The sequence below is a fragment of the Cervus elaphus genome, chromosome 19 (assembly GCF_910594005.1).
Source record: "Cervus elaphus chromosome 19, mCerEla1.1, whole genome shotgun sequence".
Taxonomy (NCBI): domain Eukaryota; kingdom Metazoa; phylum Chordata; class Mammalia; order Artiodactyla; family Cervidae; genus Cervus; species Cervus elaphus.
The window spans coordinates 38,349,376-38,372,169 of record NC_057833.1 but is presented as its reverse complement, the minus strand read 5'-3'; the positions used below and the strand labels follow the sequence as shown (position 1 = coordinate 38,372,169).

Below are 22,794 nucleotides of genomic sequence, written 5' to 3'. Positions count from 1 at the left end.
CAGTGAGGCCAAAAAAAAAAAAAAAAACGTAAAAAAACAGAAATAGAATTTTTATCCCCACTATTCTATCTTCTAAATCAAGGGATCTGAGAAAACATATTTCATATGACAAAGGACAAAAAATAAAGGAGAGCCAAGGAAGCTTTAAAAAAATTAAAAAGGAGTTTGGGATGGGCATGTACACACTGCTGTATTTAAAATGGATAACCAACAAGGATCTATTGTATAGCACATGGAATTCTTCTCAATGTTCTTTTGCAACCTGGATGGGAGGGGGAGTTTGAGGGAGAAAAAAAGAAAAAAAAAATTAAAAGAAGCATGAAAATAATAAGGGGTCAAATACTTCGGTTATAACAACTAACATAAATGGACTAAATGACGTATTTTTAATAAAGGTTTTCGTATTGGGACCAAAACTAAAATTCAACCACGTGTTATTTGCCATAGTCATTCCTAAAACAAAACAATGTACAAAGATAAAAAGAAATGCTGAGGAAAGATATAGCTGGCAGGTGCAACAGACACTAAAGCAGAAGTCATGATATTAATGTAAGACAAATGCAACTCAATACAAATACTTTGTTTTTTCAAGATATTTATATATTTATTTTAATTGAAGTATAGTTAAATTACAGTGTTGTAATTACTGCTGTACAGAAAGGTGACTGTTTTATATGTATATATATACATTCTTTTTCATATGCTTTTTGATTATAGTTTATCATAGGATATTGAATATAGTTCCCTGTGTTGTACAGTTGGATCTTGTTGTTTATCCATTTTGTATATACTAGTTTACATCCAATAACCGCAAACTCCCAGCCCATCCCTCTCCTACCCGCCTCCCAACCTTGACAACCACCATCCTATTTCCTATGTCTGCGATTCTGCTTCTGTTTCATAGATAGGTTCATTTGTGTCCTGTTTTAGATTCCTCATATAAGTGATATCACAAGGTATTTGTCTTTCTCTTTCTGACTTTATTTAGTAGGATAATCTCTAATTGCATCCATGTTGCTGCAAGTGGTATTATTTAATTCTTTTTTATGGCTGTGTAGTTTTCCATTGTATACGTGTACCACCACTTCTTGATGCATTCATCTGTCAAGGACATTTAGATTGTTTCCATGTCTTGGCTATCGTGAATAGTTCTGCTATGAACATGGGGGTGCATGTATCTTTTTGAATTATATATAGTTTTGTCTGGATGTATACCCAGTAGTGGGATTTCTGGATCATATGGTAATTCTATTTTTATTTTTTTGAGGAACCTTCATACTGTTTTCCACAGTGGCTACACAAACTTACATTCCCACCAACAATATAGGAGGGTTCCCTTTCTCCATACCCTGTCCAGCAAAGACAAATACTTTAAGACAATGATGGTGGTTTCATATAAACAAATAGTCCAATTCACAGTGAAGATACACTGCTATAGAAATATATGCATCAATAAACACTGATAGAAGAAAAACCGATGTTGCATCCAAAACATAATCCTGTTTAAAGATTTCAAAATGCCACTATAGGACTTTCATATATCAAGTAAAGAAACAAAAATAAATAGAAGAATTATGTAATACTGTAAATATGATTTTAATAATACATGCTGTATAATACCCAAAATATAGAGAATGAAATTTCTTTTCCAGGGCTCATGAACATTTATAAAAATGTATTTTCTATTAGCTCTAAAATAAAATCTCTATAAGTTATGCATTATTAAAGCAGAAATAATAAAGATCATAGTCTCTAATCATTAGAAATGAATAATAATAAATAACAATATGGGGGACAAACAATAAATTATGGTCTATTTATGTAATAAAGTACTGTGTAGCCATGGAAGACAATATTGTATGTAGGAGCATATTTATTTACACCAAATAATGGTCACCATAAAAGAGTGAAAAAAGTCTGAAAATGGTCAAAAGAAGTTTAAAAAGAGTGTATGCATTTATACATGGGGAAAATTCTAGAAATAATTCACAGCAAAATGCTAATTGTTATAATTGATGGTGAAGTTGCATGTGATTTTTATTTCAAAATCATATTAAATTAAAATATGATTTTAATTAAAATATGATTTGGATTCTTGGCTAAGGTTAATATTATGCTCACACAGTTTATATTTTGTAGAATCCATATTTTTCCAGTTGTTTTTATAACAAAGATTAGTTTGCTAGTTTCTAGGCCTTTGGCTTTTTGTTGCTGCTGCTGTTGTTTTCCAAAATTCTTCAGAGATCAATAAAAGTGGTTAAATAACCTGGTCATCCTTGTCCCAAGCAGTCGACCAAGCTATTCTTTGCTCTTCTTGTTTTAGAATTAACCAGTCCGCTCTGTAAACTTCCCTCAACTATGGTTTGGTCGATAGTGTTTAGGGTTAGTTAGTTTCTTTCTTTCTGTTTGTCACTTAATATTTTCAAATCATTCTGAGCTACTTTTTCATAATGTAATTCATATGCATTTTTTTACCATCTTCCTGTATATCATTTGCTTGTGTACCTTCCCTTTTTAAAATTTCTAAATGTCCTTTTTAGTTATAAACTTGTGGATTAGTCCTACAGGCATGTTTTTTAAAAGAACTTTTCCTTTACCCTCTGTATCTGCATAAGTCTAGAGGTCCTAACTATTTATTACAGCCAGGCTTCTCTTTGACAGTCACGACCTCTGAGTTGGAGTGACTTCTTTCTCCTAAAATGTCTTTTGTGCTGGCTTCACCCTTCTGCAAGCAGGGTCTTTCTGTTGGTGAATGTGAGGTCTAGGAGTTCATCCAGTTAAACTTCTTTATTCCATTTCAACAAGGGAAATAGAAACACTTGTCTGATGTTCTTTTAGCCAAATGAGGCTTTCTGCAAATGTTTAACCAGTACAAGTTTCCTTTCACTCATCCAACTTCCCTTGTGCCTGAAGAGTAGGGACTAGGAATGCACTGTTCATTTCCCCCTTGTGGTCAAGAGGTTGGTAGAAATGCTCATGATGATATCATACTGTTCCTCACCCTTTTCTGCTCACTCATGAGATATTTTAGGTGCTCTATCTTTATAGTCATGAATATCCATCATAAACCAATTTTTAGTCCAAAGCTACGTTGCCACGTAGATGTGTGTGTGTGTGTTAAGTGCTGTTGTATCTGATTCTTTGTGACCCCATGGACTGTAGCCCACCAGGCTCCTCTGTCCATGGAGTTTTCCAGGCAAGAGTACTGGACCAGGTGGCCCTTTCCTATTCCAAGGGATTTTCTCAATCCAGGAATCAAACCTGTGTCTCTTGGGTCTCCTGCACTGTCAGGCATTTTCTTTACCACTGCACCACCAGCCCTTAAATACAGTTGGTTTGTTTGGTTGTCCTGGAGAGCCACTCCAGCTCTTCATTGCTGCTCATGGGCTTTCTCTAGTTTCAGTGAGTAGGGGGCTACTCTCTAGTTGTGGTTCACAGGCTTCTCATTGCTATGGCTTCTCTTGTTGCAGAGCACAAGCTCAGTAGTTGTGGTTTATAGGCTTAGTTGCTCCATGGCATGTGGAATCTTCCCAGATCAAGAACTGAACCCATATTCCTTGCATTGGCAATTGTTATTGTTCAGTCATTCAGTCATGTCTGACTCTTTGTGACCCCATGGACTGTAGCATAACAGATTTCCCTATCCTTCACCATCTCCTGGAGTTTGTTCAAACTCATGTCCCTTGAGCCAATGATACCATCCAACCATCTCATCCTCTGTCACACCCTTCTTTTCCTGCCCTCAGTCTTTCCCAGCATCAGGGTCTTTTCCAGTGAGTTGACTCTTCTCATCAGGTGGCCAAAGTATTAGAGCTTCAGCATTAGTCCTTCCATTGAATATTCAGGATTGATTTCCTTTAGGATTGACTGATTTGATCTCCTTGCTGTCCAAGGGACTCTCAAGAGTCTTCACGAGCACCACACAGTTTGAAAGCATCAATTCCTTGGTGCTCAACCTTCTCTATGGTCCAACTCTCACAGCCATGCATGACTACTGGGAAAACCATAGCTTTGACTATACAAACCTTTGTCAGCAAAGTGATATCTCTTCTTTTTAATACACTGTCTAGGTTTATCATAGCTTTTCTTCCAAGGAGCCAGTGTCTTTTAATTTGATGGTTGCAGTCATCATCTGCAGTGATTTTGGAGCCCAAGAAAATAAAGTCTATCACTGTTTCCATTGTTTCCCCATCTATTTGCTGTGAAGTGATGGCACTGGATGCCATGATCTTAGTTTTTTGAACATTGAGTTTTAAGTCAGCTTTTTCATTCTCCTATTTCAACTTCTTCAAGAGGCTCCTTAGTTCCTCTTTGTTTTCTGCCATTAGGGTGGTGTCATCTGCATATCTGAGATTGTTGATATTTCTCCTGATCATCTTGATCCCCACCTGTGCTTCCTCCAGCCCAGCAGTTCATGTGATGTACTCTGCATAGAAGTTAAATAAGCAGGGTGACAGGATACAGCCCGGACGTACTCCTTTCCCAATTTTGAACCTGTCTGTTTTTCCATGTCCGGTTCTAACTGTTACTTCTTGACCTGTATACAGGTTTCTCAGGAGGCAGGTTAGGTGGTCTAGTATTCCTGTCTCTTTAAAACTTTTCCAGAGTTTGTTGTGATCCAGATAGTTAAAGGCTTTAGCATAGTCAATGAAGCAAAAGTAGATGCTTTTCTGGAATTCCCTTGCTTTTTCTGTGATCCAGTGGATGTTGCAATTTGATCTCTGGTTCCTCTGCCTTTTCTAAATCCAGCTTGTACATCTGGAAGTTCTTGGTTCATATATTAATGAAGCCTAGCTTGAAGAATTTTGAGCATTACCTTGCTAGCATGTGAAATGAGCCCAATTGTAAGGTAGTTTGAACATTCTTTGGCATTGCCCTTCTTTGGTATTGGAATGAAAGCACCTTTTCCAGGGCTGTGGCCACTGCTGAATTTTCCAGATTTGCTGGCATATTGAGTACAACAATTTAACAGCACCATCTTTTAGGATTTGAAATAGCTCAGCTGAAATTCCATCACTTCCACTAACTTTGTTCGTAGTAACGCTTCCTAAGGCCTACTTGGCTTCATACTCCAGGACGTCTGGCTCTAGGTAAGTGATCACACCATTGTGGTTAACCAGGTCACTAAGACCTTTTTTATACCATTCTTCTGTGTATTCTTGCCACCTCTTCTTAATCTCTTCTGCTTCTGTTAGATCCATACCATTTCTGTCTTTTATTGTGCCCATCTTTTCATGAAATGTCCCTTGGTATCTCTAATTTTCTTGATGAGATCTTAGTCTCTCTCATTCTATTGTTTTCCTCTACTTCTTTGCATTGCTCACTTAAGTGAAGGCTTTCTTATCTCTCCTTGCTATTCTTTGGAACTCTGCATTCAGATGGGTGTATTTCTTCTTTTCTTCTATGCCTTTTGCTTCCCTTCTTTTCTCAGCTATTTGTAAGGCCTCCTCAGACAACCATTTTGCCTTTTTGTATTTCTTTTTCTTGGAGATGGTTTTGGTCACTGCCTCCTGTAGAGTGTTATTAATCTCTGTCCATAGTTCTTCAGGCACTCTATAAGATCTAATCCCTTGAATCTATTTGTCTCTTCCTCTGTATAATCATAAGGGATTTGATTTAGGTCTTACCTGAATGGCCTAGTGGTTTTCCCTACTTTCTTCAAGTCTGAATTTGGCAATAAGGAGTTGATGATCTGAGCTGCGGTCAGCTCCTGGTCTTGTTTTTGCATTGGCAGGAGGATTCTTAACCCTTGGATCACCAGGGAAGTCCTTAAATACAATTTTTAGTACCCTTTGTAATCATGTATACATCTGTGTCTATTTGTATGTGTCACCTGGCACCTCATCTCTCCTGTTAGTTTTATCAGCAGTTCTACACTTTGGATCGATTCATGTTATTCCAGCTCTTTGATCATTTTCCTATCCATCTCTAGGCAAATACACTCCCCTCTCACACCATGCTCATGAGATACAAGTCTTTCATTTCTAGATATGAACTCCCCGCTTTCATCACAACCGGAAAGCTACTTCCAGTACCGACACTGTTTGCTTCCATTTTATCTTAGAATCCAACTGTCAGCAGAAAGAATGGATGACAACACCCACCTTACTTCCAAATTTTTCACTGTCTTGCCCAAAACTAGTGGGACATCAGTTCAGATTAGATGATAAAGAAATTTAAATGCCTGGAAAAGGAACTGGACACAAAATGATAGTCAATAAGAAGTAATTAATTCTTGGTTCTTGAAAAGGGATATAACTGAAACTGATGTTTTCCTAGTATAAAGGATTTATATGCACAGAAGACTGAAATGGATTAAGGCAGTTTTAAAGACTAGAGGCAAATGCTGAGGGCAGTTAGCAGGCTGTTACTCAGAAATTGGGGGGTGCTTCACAAGGCCTGTAATGCAAGGATGGAGCTAAGAGATGATGCAAAACAAAACTTGGTAAGTTGGTTTCTGATTTGGTATTGGAATTTTGGGAGAAGGAAGGAAATTGAAGGTAAAGAACACCAATCAACCCCCTGAATATGGAGAATGAACCTCCCATTTAAAAAGTTAGGAAAATCTATGCTGCTTAGTTTTTGAGGTAGAGGTGTGGAAAGATAAGTTTGAGAGTAGATCTATTTATATACTTGAAAGTCACACCTTATAAAGGGCTGAAGGACTTTATAAATGTCTGTGATTCCATCAGCGGTAGGATGTCTTTCTGACCAAACTAAGTCAGTATAGGATTTCACACTCTGATCAAAATAGTAGTCAACCAAATCAATTTTTTCTTTCTACTACTTCTTCTTTAGTGGAGGCTGCTTTCTGTTGGCTGTTTTTGTCTAGTTCAAAGCAATTCACCCACAGAGGCCAGTCCCACCAATTGGACTATAATTTATTAAACACATTCAGCCAAATGACTAACTCTGTGCTCATCTCCCAAACCCTCCAGTGTCCTAATCTAGCTCATGCACCCAGCCACTGCTAATCCCTACAGGCAGATGTTGCCACAAAGTTCCCATGTCACAGCTTTTTTGTTTGTTTGCTTTATTCATTCATTGCTTCTGAGGAGTGAAGATGAAAATTTGCACTGTTTTATTTGTTGTTGCTTTTTTATAGCTGGTTCTGAAAAGCATCATGATTCCCTTCCATCCTCTTCCTTAAATTGAAATCTAAGATTTTTCACCCCTAAGTTCCTGTCTTTTCTCATCTTAAATCCCTTTCTCCATTATATGAGGCCATGCAAGGGATCAGGAGATCTTAGCACATTTACCTGAATCTGATAAAGAAGATGGGAAGGCCGTTAGCAACCACTGAGCCCTGTGTGCTAGGCACTGTGCTAAGAAATTTGCATTCATTTTGTTCAATCCTGTTCTACAAGGTAATACCACTATTCCAAGTTTCCAGCTGAAGAAACTTGAACTCAGAGATGAAGTGAGAATAAGTAATGTGCTCAAGACCACAAATCTAGGAACTGTCATGGATGAGATGCAGACACAGATTTTTGGACTCCTGGGTCATACTCTTCTCTACTTTATGACCAATCTTGCTGTTCAGGTATAGAATACTGTTGCTATACTATTCTCTGCCTCAGAAACCAGTGGAGCTCAGGAACAGTCGAGAAGTGCCTTATACCTCATAGAATCTAGTGTATAGATCTCCTGACATTTCACCCACACCCAATCCATACACACTATTGAATGTACAGAGCCCATGGGTTTGGAAGATTGGGGGGAAATGAAATGGCATTACTCCTAATCAGTCTGAACTGAGGAATCCATTACCTAACTTTGTATTGAAATTGAAAATTAAAGAAATTATCTTAGAGAATGAAGGAACTCTTTTAAGTTAGACCCAATTTAGGAGTCTTGATGTTTTGATTTCAGTGGTTCCTCCCTCCAGTGCAAGTATATCAGGTACACTTAGTAAACCAGAGTCTTTTCTCTCCACTGCCCTTTCGAATCAGCGTCAGCCTGTGAGCATCACTGTGAGCTGAGCTCTCCTGTCTCTGAACTGCATGGTACTTAGTGCACACTGCCCAGTGTAACAGCTTTTAGGGAAGCTCTGTGGTATCCCTAGTGGACTGTCAGTTCACTGAGGGCCCAGAAAAGTCCTAATTCATCCCAGCAACCCCCACAGCTCCTAGCAGAGTATTTTACACATACTAGTTCAGTTCAGTTCAGTTCAGTTGCTCAGTCGTGTCTGACTCTTAGCGACCCCACGGACTGCGGCATGCCAGGCCTCCCTGTCCATCACCAGCTCCTGGAGTTTACTCATACTCATGTCCATTGAGTTGGTGATGCCATCCAACCATCTCATCCTCTGTCGTCCCCTTCTCCTCCTGCCCTCAATCTTTTCCAGAATCAGGGTCTTTTCCAATGAGTCAGCTCTTCGTATCAGGTGGCCAAAGTACTGGAGTTTCAGCTTCAGCATCAGTCCTTCCAATGAACACTCAGGATTGCTGTCCTTTAGGATAGACTGGTTGGATCTCCTTGCAGTCCAAGGGACTCTCAAGAGTCTTCTCCAACACCACAGTTCAAAAGCATCAATTCTTCGGCGCTCAGCTTTCTTCACAATCCAACTCTCACATCCATACATGACCACTGGAAAAACCATAGCCTTGACTAGACGGACCTTTGTTGGCAAAGTAATGTCTCTGCTTTTTAATATGCAATCTAGGTTGGTCATAACTTTCCTTCCAAGGAGTAAGCATCTTTTAATTTCATGGCTGCAATCACCATCTGCAGTGATTTTGGAGCCTCCCAAAGTAAAGTCAGCCACTGTTTCCACTGTTTCCCCATCTATTTGCCATGAAGTGATGGGACTGGATGCCATGATCTTAGTTTTCTGAATGTTGAGCTTTAAGCCAACTTTTTCACTCTCCTCTTTCACTTTCATCAAGAGGCTCTTTAGTTCTTCTTCACTTTCTTTCATACTAAGAGGTAGGTAAATGTACAAGCATAATTGCCTTTGGAACATCATTATTTTAGCCAAATTTTATAGGAAAAAGTATGACAAATAGAAGACAGAGTAGGATTTCAAGTTAGGGGAAAATCCACTATGATGTACAAAATAGCAGTTCTGTTGTAGGTAATTCATTTATTTAATCATAGTATACATTTATGCATAGCTCACAAATAACTGAAATTCACATACATACATGTACTCAAAAGGACATATATGTACATAGTTCATACTGAAAGCCCATACACAATATGCATGTTCATATGTAGTAAACATAGACTTATGCTCTCTACAACTGCTTGGATATTTACCTTCAAGTCAATGTGCTTTAAGGCTCAATCTCTAACTAATGTAGGTAAACTTTGAAAAGACTGATTTGAGTTGTTCCAGAGAAAATAGAAAGATAGTGAAAATAAGGAATTTATTTTCTAAATTATGTAAACAATGTACTACCTTTTTAAAAAAGAAAATTGTAACTTAACATGATGAAATCTCAACTTCTAATTTCTGTGTGTTCCTTAGAAGTAATGATTATATTTTCTATGCATCCTTTCATATTTCTCTTTTTGCAGTTACATGTACTTGCACAATTTAAAATTGCATTTATAATTGCATATATAGTATGGCATATAAGGTTTTTTTAAATGCCATTTAATTCTATTGGTTCTAATAGTCACAATAACTATATAAGGGAGATTCCATTATTTTCATTTTACAAATGAGGACACTGGGGTTCAGATAGATTAAGATTTAAAATTTCCCCAAAGTCACATAGCTAGTAAGTACCAGAACTAGACTGAGTCTTCCTTTCTGAGTGTAAAATGGTTCTCCATTTTTTCAGGTTTTTCCTCTGTCCTTCAGTAAATTTTTATAGATTTCTCCATTAAGGTCTTATAGCTTTCTTACTGGATTTATTCCAGGGTACATTCCACTTTTTAAAGAAATTTTGAAAGAGATCCTTTTCTATTATGCTATATTTTCTAATTGGCTATTACTTTTATAAAGGAAAGCAATTCCCTTTTTTAATATTGACCTTATATGAAGTCACTTTGTGAAATTTCTTAATAGCTTATGTTATTTTATTCTCTTGGTTTTTCAAGATGTACTGTCATATCATTGAAAAACTGACAGTTTCACCTTTTCTAATATGAATACCTCTTATTTCTTCTCATTTAATTGCATTGCCTAGGACCTCGAGTAGATTATCAAATAATAGAGGAATTAATATACATCCTTATCTTGTCCTTGATTTTAATGTAATTCTTCTCATATTTTGCCATTTAAAAATAAGTGTACATTTATGATCATTTTAACAATATTAATTCTTCTAATCCATAAATATGGTATATCTTTCCATCTGTTTGTGTCATCTTCAGTTTATTTTATCAATGTCTTATAGTTTTCTGAGGTTAGGTATTTTACTTTGTTAAGTAAGTTTATTCCTTGGTTTTTTATTCTTTTGGATATGATTATAAATGGAATTGTTTCCTTAATTTCCCTATCACTATTTTTCAATGATATGATAGTATATCTAGAAAAACCAAGAGAATAAAATAACTCAAACTATTAAGGAATTTCACAGTGACAGCATATAAAGTCAATATTAAAAAATGAGTTGCTTTCCTACATGGTTAGTATATAGATATACAGATATAGAAAACAAACTAGTGATTATCAAGGGGGAGAGAGAGAGGGAGGGGCAAGACAGGCGTGGGGATTCAGAGGTACGAACATCTATGTATATAATAAATAAGCTACAAGGCTATACCGTACAGCACAGGAAATATAGCCATGTTTTATGATAACTATAAATGGAGTATAATCTTTTAAAATTGTGAATCATTATATTGTATACCTGAAACTTATATAATATGGTAAATTGACTATACCTCAATTAAAAAGTATACATTTATTATTTCCCAGAAGAGTATCTTATCTTTTTTATCTTATTTTTAGTTTATTTTCCAGTTTTGTTGAGATATAATTAACATACAGCACTGAATATGTTTAACATGTTCAGCATATTGGGTTAACTTACAAAACTATGAAACGATTACTGCAAAAAGATTAGTTAGCATCAATCATCTCATATAGATACAAAAAAGAAAAAGAAAAACAAACGTTTTTTTCCTTCAATGAGAACTTTTAGTATCTACAATGTTAACAACTTCAAATATACCATACGGTGGAGTTAACTATAGTCATTTTGTAGTACATTACATCCCAAGTACTATTTTGTCATTTAAATGTAAAATTTTCTGTGGGGTTTTGGTGGATAACTATTTATGAAGTAAAGGATGTTCTTCTTACCTTCTAATGTGCTTAAGAGAATGTTTGTTTTTTCTGTCAGTGTTAATTCTTTTTCTGACTATATTGAGATGGAAATATTAAAAATAGCAATATGAATTGTTCTTTTATTCTGTTAATATAGTGAAATATACTGATAGGTTTTGCAATGCTGACGCATCTTGCTTTCCTGGAATAACTCCACATATTACTCTTTTAATCCTGTTCTGGGATTTGCTGTTTTGTGGGGGCTTTGCTTAATTTAATAACCAGTGGTCATGTATGGTTGTGAGAGTTGGACCATGAAGAAAGCTGAGCACCGAAGAATTGATGCTTTTGAACTGTGGTGTTGGAGAAGGCTCTTGAGAGTCCCTTGGACTGCAAGGAGATCCAACCGGTCCATCCTAATGGAGATCAGTCCTGGGTGTTCATTGGAAGGACTGATGCTGAAGCTGAAGCTCCAATACTTTGGCCACCTCATGCGAAGAGTTGACTCATTGGAAAAGACCCTGATGCTGGGAGGGATTGAGGGCAGGAGGAGAAGGGGACGACAGAGGATGAGATGGCTGGATGGCATCTCCGACTCCATGGACATGAGTTTAAGTAAACTCCGGGAGTTGGTGATGGACAGGGAGGCCTGGCGTGCTGCGATTCATGGGGTTGCAGAGAGTCGGACACGACTGAGCGACTGAGCGACTGAGCTGAACTGAGCTGCTTAATTTAATACAGAGATTGATCTATAATTTGTTTTTATTTGTGATCTCCTTGTTCAGCTTTTGCAACTGGGTTATGCTGACCTCATAAATTATAGCTTAACATCTTTTTCTTTGCTCTAGAACAACTTCTGTTAGAGGAGAATTATCTGTTCCTGGATGATTCTTAAAATTTGCCTGTAATACTGTTTGGCCCAGGAGGGCAGGGCAAGTCTAATTTTGAACATTGATTTAATTTCATTTGTGGTTACTGTCCTCATCAGACTTTTCTATTTCTTTTTCTTCTTCTTTGGCTGCATTGGGTCTTAGTTGCAGCATGTGGAATCTTTAGCTGTAGCATCTGGGATATTTTTTAATTGCATGTAGGATCTGGCATGTGAGATCTAGCTCCCTGATTAGGGATGGAACCCACGTCCCTGGCATTGGGAGCATGGAGTCTTAGCCACTGGACCACCAGGGAAGTTCCAGACTTTTCTACTTCTTGATTCCCTTTTGAGAATTTGTACTTTCTCAAAATCTTCCCATTTCATTTCAGCCTTAAATAAATTTCTTAGAAAACAAAGAAGATGAAAACTAAATAAGTCAATCAAGTCTCCAACTCAAGAAGCTGGAGAAGGAACAAAAGAAAGCTAAATTAAGCCAAGGAGAACAGCATTGGTATGAAGACTAGAGCCCACAACAAAGCAAACAACTGGACAGTTAGTAAATGCAATCAAAAGCTCTTTTTGCTATTGTTGAAACAAAATCAATAAAACAGATAATTCTTTGGGGGAGCGGGGAGGAGGAGGAGGCCTAGGAGAAAGGGAGGAAGAAGGGGGAGAGGTATGAGGAACCCACCAATATTAGGTATGAAAAGGGGACACCACTATAAATAAAAGAGATTTTATTAAATTATAAGAGAATAAAATATTCAACTCTACAGCACCAGATTCTTTACTAATTGAGCCACAAGGGAAGCCCAAGATTGATATATAACTCTTCCATATTTTCATTTTCTTTTTTAAAAAAAAGTTACAAGAAATAACAAGAAGTTACTTAAGAATATATGGGTTTTTTTACTTGCCATATTGTTGCAGATTTTTTGGAGGCTCAATCAGCAAAGAATCCACCTGCAATGCAGGAGACCCAGGTTCCATCCCTGGGTTGGGAAGATCCGCTGGAGAAGGAAATGGCAGCCCGCTCCAGTATTCTTGCCTGGAAAATCCCACAGAGAAAGGAGCCTGGTCGGCTACAGTCCTTGGGGTTGCAAGAATTGAACAACTGACTGAGGGAACCCTCAGTGCCACACTGTTGCAGATTGACTTCCCAGGAAAACAGATTCTGAGATGAGATTGCAGTGCAGGAGTCTTTTTAACTTTAAAAGGAATGCTTTGAGGATCACATCTTGTGGAAGGGATGGGATAGGGCAGGAGTTGGCAAAGGATTTGGACTAGGATGGACCTGCTGAGTTATGTCCCGTTGGGGTAAGGGGACCAGGCCTTTATGCCCTCTCCCATGTGTATCATTCAGTAATTGGAAGTGGGTTGCCCAGGAAAGGGGCATGACTTTGGTCAAGGCAGATCTTTCCAGCTAAGGCAGTTCCTGAAAAGGGCTGAGAGCTGAGAATCATCTGCCAGCAGCACTCCCAAGCAGCTGGGGGAATCAGTCCTTTTCAAAAGGGAATCTGGTTGGCACAGTTCAGCACCTACTACAGCTATTTATAGTTTAATATTTTAACTAACTTTTGACCGTTGACATTTAATCTGTATAAGACATTTCCCCACAGATCCATATATATATATATATATATTATTTATATATATATATTATATATATATATACACACACACACACACACTGAGTTTCAGTGACTTTCAGAGTATTTAATTAGATGCACGTGCCAAATTGTAGTTAGCAGTCCCATATTGTGAGACATTTAAATTGCTTGGGATTGTTTTCTGTTATAAACAATGCTGCCAAAGATATCCTTGGAGTTGAAATCTTGTAGAAGTACTAACAGTAGTCACAGAGGTAGTGCTGTTATTTTTGTCTGTACTTTCTTTTTTAATATAATATATATATATATATATATATATCCTTCTCACCTTTTTATGCTGTATTCACTATTCTACAACTTTAACTTCTCTCTTAGTAATAAATCCTGATAAGTTGTCCATAATGGTTCATGAGGAATACCTCGTTTTTTTGTTTTACTTTGTTTTTTCTTTAAATTTGAGATATAATTGACATATAGCAATGTATAAGTTTAGGGTGGATAGCATGGTGATTTGACTTACATACATTATGAAATGATTGTCACAGTAAATTTCATGAGCATCTGCCATCATATAGATAGAAAATAAGAGAGAGAAAATTTTTTTTTCTTGTGATGAGAATTCCTAGGTTTTACTCTCAACAACTTTCATGTATAACATATGACAGCATTAATTATATTTATGTTGTACATTCAGTTCAGTTCAGTCCAGTCGCCCAGTCGTGTCTGACTCTTTGCAACCCCATGAATCGCAGCACACCAGGCCTCCCTGTCCATCACCAACTCCCGGAGTTTACCCAAACTCATGTCCATCGAGTCAGTGATGCCATCCAGCCATCTCATCCTCTGTCATCCCCTTCTCCTCCTGTCCCCAATCCCTCCCAGCATCAGGGTCTTTTCCAATGAGTCAACTCTTTTCATGAGGTGGCCAAAGTACTGGAGTTTCAGCTTCAGCATCAGTCCTTCCAGTGAACACCCAGGACTGATCTCCTTTAGGATGGACCGGTTGGATCTCCTTGCAGTCCAAGGGACTCTCAAGAGTCTTCTCCAACACCACAGTTCAAAAGCATCAATTCTTCGGCGCTCAGCTTTCTTCACAATCCAACTCTCACATCCATACATGACCACTGGAAAAACCATAGCCTTGACTAGACGGACCTTTGTTGGCAAAGTAATGTCTCTGCTTTTTAATATGCAATCTAGGTTGGTCATAACTTTCCTTCCAAGGAGTAAGCATCTTTTAATTTCATGGCTGCAGTCACCATCTGCAGTGATTTTGGAGCCTCCCAAAGTAAAGTCAGCCACTGTTTCCACTGTTTCCCCATCTATTTGCCATGAAGTGATGGGACTGGATGCCATGATCTTAGTTTTCTGAATGTTGAGCTTTAAGCCAACTTTTTCACTCTCCTCTTATATCCCTAGTATTCATTTATTTTCTTACTGGAAGTTTCTGCCTTTAGACCACCCTCATCTAATTCCCCCTCTCCCCACCCCCAACTCTGGTAGCCACAAATCTGATCTCTTTTTCTATGACTTTGTTTGTTTTTGAAGTATAACAGACCAACAACACTGTGTTAATTCCTGTTACACAACTTGGAATTTCTGTATATTTCAAAGTGATCACCACATCGATTTACTGCCTTCACTGTATATTTGCCTTTCCTGATGAGTTTTTCCTTTCACAATCTTCATGTTTCTAGTTGTGGCCTTTTCCTTTTTCAGTTAAAGAAGTCTAACATTTCTTGTAAAGTTGATTTACTGGTGCTGAGCTTTTTTAGCTTTTGCTTGTCCATAAAGCTTTAGATCTCTCCATCAATTGTGAATGAAAACCTTGCTGGGTAGAGTATTCCTGGTTGTAGGTTTTACCCTTTCACCACTTTGAATATATCATGCCACTCCTTTCTGTCTGCAGTTTCTGCTAAAAAGTCAACTGATAGCCTTAGGGAAGTTCTTTTGTATATAACTTACTGCCTTTCCCTTGTTGTTTTTAATATTATCTCTTTATCTTTAATTTTTGCCATTTTAATTGCAGTGTGTCTTGGTGTTGTCCTCTTTGGGTTGATGTGTTTGGGATTCTGTGCTGCCTGGACTTGGATATCTGTTTGCCTTTCAAGGTTAGGGAAGTTTGCAGCTATTATCTCTGTAATTATGTTTTCTGCCACTTTCTTTCTCTCTTCTTCTGTGACCCTAATAATGTGAATATTATATGTTTGATGTTGTCCCAAAAGTCTCTTAAACTGCACTCATTTCTTCTTATTCCTTTTTCCCTGCAGCTTCAGTGATTTCCACTACTCTGTCTTCCAGCTCACTGATCTTGTTCCTGTCTCTTATCTAATCTACTGTTGATTTCAGTTATTGTGTTCTTCACCTTGGATTTGTCTTTATATTTTCCAACTTTTGTTAAAAACCTCCTACTCTGTTCATTCTTCTCCCAAGTTCTTTGAACATCTTTACAGTCATTGCCTTGAACTGTCTATTGGGTAGACTGACTTTCTCTGCTTCATTTAGTTTGTCTTCTGGGGTTTTAACTTGTTCCTTTGTTTTGAACATAATCCTCTGTTGCCTCACTTTGCCTAATTTGTTATTTTTATTTCCAGGTATCTGGTAGGTTGGTCATGTTTCGTGATCTTGGAGAAGTGGCTTTTTGTAGGAGACGTCTTGTATGTCTCACTCCCTTCTCATCACTAGAGCTGTATGCTCTAGGTGTGCTCCCCGTTTAGACTGTGTGGGTCTTTCTGTTGTGGTGGGCTGACTGCATGGCTAACCCCCTTCCAGTTGCTTACCAGGCCTTGCCTTGTGAAGGGGATGCTATTCACTGGTGAGAGGGGTCTCGTTAGGAGGCTGCTGGCTCTGGGGCCTGGGGTTCCCAGGAACTGAGTTCTGGAGTAGGTGGTTGTGGACCAGGGGTCCCAGATCCAGTGTTGGCCTATTGGTGGGCATGGCCAGTTCTTGACATGGCTGACTAAGGTGTCTCAAACAGGTGTCAATATGCTGGTAGTTCGGGCCAGTCCCCAGGGTGACTGGCTGAGGGGCCCGCAGTGTCCCAGAGCTAAGTGCTGGCTTACTTCACCTGCTGTTAGGCAGGGCTGGGGCCCAGTAGGCCCAGTGCTGGCCTGGTGGGTGGACTGTATGCTGATATGGCAGGCTGCAGGGCCGTGCTGATCCTGGGGCTGGTGCCTGCCCACTGGTGGGTAAGGCCAGGTCCTGGGGCTAGTGCCAGACACGGGTGTTCAGAGACAGGTCTTGAGCCCTCTAGTGGACGGAAGCAGTCCTGGGACAGCAGTGCACTCAGGTGGTCTTAAGGCAGCAGCCCTGCTTGTGACTGGGGCTGTATTTCTCCCCAGCTGGTTGCATCCCATTACTAGTGCTGAAAGGCTGGTGGGCAGGACTGGGTCCCAGCACTAATAAGATAAAGGCGGGATTCCAAAATGGCCCTTGCCAGCACCAGTGTCCATGGGTAGAACAAGCCCCCCACAGTGGCTCCTGCCAGCGTCTGTGTCCTCAGGGTGGGTGCCAGTTGCCTCCTGCCTCTCCAGGAGGCTCTCCAAGACCAGTCAGTGGGTCTTACCCAGGTTTCTTTCAAATTACTGCTTCTGCCCTGGGTACCAGAGCCTGTGAGATTTTGTGTGCACTCTTTAAGAGTGGAGTCTCAATTTCCCACAGTCCTCTGGATCTCCCGAAAGTAAGGCCCATTAGCTTTCAAAGCCAAATGTTCTGGGGGGCTCATCTTCCCAGTGCAGGACCCCTTCCCTGAGCCTCCCTGATGTGGGGCTCAGGTAACTCACTCCTTGGGGAGAACCTCTGCAACTCTGATTATCCTCTTGTTTGTGGGTCACACACCCAGGGGTATGAATCTTGACTATATCACATCTCTGTTCCTTTTGCTCTCTTGTTGTGGCCCCCTCTTTATTTAGTTGTAGAAGATCTTTTCTGCTAGTCTTTTGGCTTTTCTTATCAATAGTTGCTCTGTAAATAATTGTAATTTTGGGGTGTCCATGGGAGGAGATGTGCTCAGGGTCTTTCTACTCCATCATCTTGGCCACTACCTCTAAACTCCACAGTTACTTTAAGATACATGTACGGAAGTAAAATTACACAGGAATGTACATTTTAAGGCTGTTGATATATAGTGCTGTTTTGGCTAATATGCTTCAGTATGAGCAGTGTTGGAGAGTTTCTGTCTCCTTGCTTTCTTACCAACAAGGATGTCCCTTGTTTTAAAATTGTTAACAATTTGGTACAGTAGCAATAATGTCTTATTATTGTCTCTATCCAATGAAGTATGCTTTAAATGAGTATAAAAACAAATGACATTTCCCATCCTAAAATACTGGCACCAGATACCATGTGGCAAGAGCAAAGAGTTGATGTCTAACATTTCCAGAAGGAAAATGTAGTTACTTTTAATTGTTTTTGTTCAGTCACTGAGTCGTATCCAGCTCTTTGCAACCCCATGGACTGCAGTACACAAGGCTTCCATGTCCTTCACCATCTCCTGGAGCTTGCTCAAACTCATGTCCATTGAGTCTGTGATGCCACCCAACCATCGAATCCTCTGTCATCCCCTTGTCTTCCTGCCTTCAATCATTCCTAGCATCAGGGTCTTTTCCAGTGAGTCATCTCTTCACATCAGGTGGCCAAAGTATTGGAGCTTCAGCATCAGTCCTTCCAATGAGTATTCGGGGTTGATTTCCTTTAGGATTGACTGGTTTGATCTCCTTGCAGTCCAAGGGATTCTCAAGAGTCTTCTCCAACACCACAGTTCAAAACCATCAATTCTTCAGCACTCAACCTGCTTTATGGTCCAACTCTCACATCCATACATGACTACTAGAAAAGCCATAGCTTTTGACTTTTTGAGTGAACCTTAAATATTACTTATCCCACTGTCTGCAATTATCAGATGAGGAATTTGAGATCTAGAGAGTAGAATTGACTTGCTCAAGGTCACCTATTCCTTAATATCAGAACCAGGGTTCCACCCAAGGGTTCCAAGTCACACCATCTCCCCTTCTCTGATCTGCCTGGGAAATGAATGTACCTTTTTTCTCAGTTTCCAAAACTCCATCAAACTGTGGTGTTTCTGAATCTGGAAATGGTGAGCCACCTATGAAATATTCTAGATCTTGTATTTTTACTCAAATCAGAATATTTTAAAATTGTTATAAATATTTTTGTGTTTTCTTGATGACCAATCTATTGCCAAGTATTCCCATATGATTTCAGTGCCCTTGTTATGTCATGTGGCATAAGATGGTGATGAACCATCCACAGTATCAGATTATCTGGATTTTAATCCTGTATTTATGAATTCATAGCTACATAAATTAGGACAAATTACTTTAACCCTCTGTTCTTTAGTTTTCTTATATTTAAAATAGGTATAGTTGTATCTACCTCTTAGGGTTATTCAGAGTAGTCAACCAGATAATTCACATAAATTGCTTAGGACTGTCTGGAATGTTGTAAAGGTTAACTGTTATTAATAAGTTGTTTTTCAAATTGGGGCCTGAACACCTCTGAGGTGGGAGGAGGCCATCTAGGGGCATGTTGTCAGGGGTCAGTGTAAGGTGTAGCCGTGCCTAGGCGCTGTTGTCCATGGTGCTGAATCATTGTTGTGTAATTGCCCGAAGGATATTACTGCTTTATGGCTGGAGGAAGAGGCACAGGACTGTCCAGAGTCTTCTATAAACTGAATCCTGGGTTCCTAAAATGAGCCAGAAAATTGATCCTCAGGCAGTCTACAATCTAAAGATAGTATTAATAATTTTCCTAGATCTGAAATCCAGCACCGGTGCTGGAGAAAGTATGGGCTTTGCCTGAGGCATACATGGGTTTGAATAATAATGGCTCAAGCTGCCTCCAAGGAGTCTGACCCTAGATACAGTGGCATAATAATACATACCTCGAAAGATTATATTAATATGAAGAAGGCAGTATATTCTCAATAAATAGCAGCTATTGTTTAGATTGTTCTGGGAAGCAGGAGGTGGGAAGAAGGAAAAGGAGAGGACAGTTAGAGAATGGAGATGCTCAGGTAGCAGAGGAGGGACAGGAGGGTTTGTGAATCTGAGACTATTCGTGAGCCGGCTTACCACAAGTTCCTCCTGGCCCACAGGAACTTTCCAAGCTGAATGTGGTTTCATATACTTCCAAACTTGAGTGTTGTCTCTTTGGTGTGGTCTTGTTTTGGTTATTGTTAGCACACACAAGCACACAGCAAGCCACACTACCGCAGCCTCCAGGATACCCGGTATTTTTACAGCGCTGTCTTTCTAGTCCTGCCAGAGATTCATACTCCTGCTGGAGATGTCTCTTCTGTGACTACCCTATTCCTGACACATGGATGCTCTGTGGTACAAGTAGACTTTGTCATTTTCTCGCCCTCTCATGCTCTTCTGTTTGTAGAGTTTTGCCCTTCACTTGATGGTAGGAGACTCCTATTATCTGTTCTGTACCCTCTCTGGATTATATATTTGGCACAAAATGTCATAGTAGGAGTATGAAGAATAGATCCAGCTTGTAAAGAAAGGGAAATTCCATGGGGAATATATCATAACATGAGAATTTTAGGAGCTCAGCACGGTGACAGCCATCTGGCAGTCAGGGGACTCTGGCATAACTCTGTTATGTTTTTCTGCCTTGAGAAAGTAGAACTGACTGAGAGGTTCAAAGTCTGTCTGCTTTCGGGCCCCCGGAAGGAGAAGGAATAGCTCCACATCATCCAAGCTTCTCTTCTTCATCCTATCCCTTACATTAGTGTAAAGCAGTGCTTAAAAACACTGCCTTGTATCAGAATCCCTGCTGCTGCTGCTAAGTCACTTCAGTCGTGTCCGACTCTGTGTGACCCCATAGATGGCAGCCCACCAGTCTCCCCCTTCGCTGGGATTCTCCAGGCAAGAACACTGGAGTGGGTTGCCATTTCCTTCTCCAATGCATGAAAGTGAAACGTGAAAGTAAAGTTGCTCAGTCATGTCGGACTCTTAGCGACCCCATGGACTGCAGCCTACCAGGCTCCTCCATCCGTGGGATTTTCCAGGCAAGAGTATTGGAGTGGGGTGCCATTGCCTTCTCCGATCAGAATCCCTAGGGCTCTACAAAACACAAAATTGTTGGATCACCCTGAATTTCTATAGATCTGCAATGGGGTCTGTGAATTTACCAGTTGATGCTGGTACTGTTGGTATTAGGGCCACATTTTAAGAACCACTAATAGGAAATTTTACTTGCTATGACTCTCATAAAACATTATCCGAATAATTCTCAGAACAGCCCTGGAAAGATGTACTACTGCTACTGTTACTGCCATGTAGAAATGAAGAACACTGGTTTAATGTCACATGGTTGTAAGTGGTAGACCCAAGATTTGAATTCTGTTCTAATTCCATTCCCAGACTTGTGCCTAGTGCTTTGAGAAGAAGGCTCCCTGACATGAGATGTAAGTCATTTTCCCCAGGTGGTAGTTTTGTGAAGGAGGCCTCCTCTTGTACTCTTATCTCTACATCATCCCCTCAGCTCTGGAGTCCAGAATTGGACCTTGGTCTTGCTGTTTACAGCCCCATTTGTTTAGCATTTTCACTGTAGCGCATACCTACTGGCAGAGCCAAGTGAATGCTCTCCCACATTTTTGAGAAAAGTTAAAGGTGGCCCCAGAGCAAGAACAATTTTTTTTGAAGTCTCATGTTTTACCTCAAACTTCCTGCATATTTTTCACTCTTTCACATTCTCTGTTCAAGTTTTATATAGATTTTTCCCCCTCAAATAGTATTAGCTTTCCAGGTGCGTGTCTTGGTTTTTCCTCTGGCTTCTAATTTACCTTCCAGTTTGAGGCTGAGGGTTTAGGCTCTCCTTGGTGGGTTTTTTGATGGTATCAGCACTTAGATACTCAGTAGGTATTCATCCAGTGGTGTTAGGTGAAAGAAAGATCATGAGCTTTGGAACTAAACAGACTTGATTTTGAATATCAGTTCTGTCACTTACTGGTGGATGAACTTAGGAAAATCATTCTGGGGCTGTTTCTTACAGTTATAAAATATCTTCCTCTTAGGGTTTGGTGAGTGAGTATCACAGATGCAGTGTGCAAAGCACCAGATGTGTGACAGTCTATACGGGAAGGTTGCTGCCATGGCTTATATTTTAATGACTGTTTAGAATGGGAGAACAAATGAATGAATGAATGAGCCCACTTGAGCTGTGAACGCCATGGGATGTAAACACTCCACAGTCTGATAGCACAGGCAGCCCCTCAAGTAGCAGGTCTCAGCTTCTCCCAGGAGACTGCATGCCTCTCCTGGGTACCAGCCCCCTGCACCTAGACATCTCTGTTCAGCCTGACATTTTCACACCTTCCCCAGAGCAGGGCTTCTTATATTCACTCTGAGGCCACTAAGAGATGCAGAGTCCTCAAATGCAAGTCCTCCCTGAATTCTTTTGGGTAGCACGCAAATTCGAGACTTTTATTTTTGTGTATGTGTAAGAACTATATGCTGGTAATTTACTAAGTGAGTTATTAGGGATTACTCATACTTGCTATTCATGAACTCAAATTAGATCATTACCAAGTTCCCTAGGGGCTCTAATTCAGTTATCTTTGAAGTCAGGCTGCCTCTAAATGCTCAGCAATGACTGCCTCCTCACTCAGCCAGATGGTTGGATTCCTGTGACATGGAGTAAAGTCATGCTGTTACCATTGCAATGTCAGACTTGCTTTGAGTCAGTTTTGGTGTTCAGCTACCGCTCTTCTTGCTTTTTAATTAGAAATGGTAGTTCATTTAACTTCATCATTATCACATTAGTTTGTGGAGGACATTTGGTTAACCTGACAGCAGGCAGTGATACATATTTGCATCAAACATATTTTAGGCCTGTAATTTTCCAATTACTAGATTTTAAGACATGAACAAGCTTTAGTTCAAGCATGAATCATGATATTCTCTTGCTAAACAGATACATATGTAATCCAAACCCAAACGTGCCTCTTTGAGTTGTTTGGATTATTTATGAGTGCATAACTAACTACCCTAAAATGGAGTGGCCCAACTGTTATTTTATTATTCTGCATGATTCCATGCGTCAAGAACTGAGACAGGCTC

At 39.5% G+C, this 22,794-nt stretch overlaps 1 protein-coding gene across 3 annotated transcripts in view; it reads left to right on the top strand.

Moving 5' to 3' along the window:
* DGKG (diacylglycerol kinase gamma) overlaps positions 1–22,794 on the top strand; it is a 218,151-nt gene that overhangs the window by 13,134 nt on the left and 182,223 nt on the right. The gene's annotated exons all lie outside the window — the stretch shown is intronic.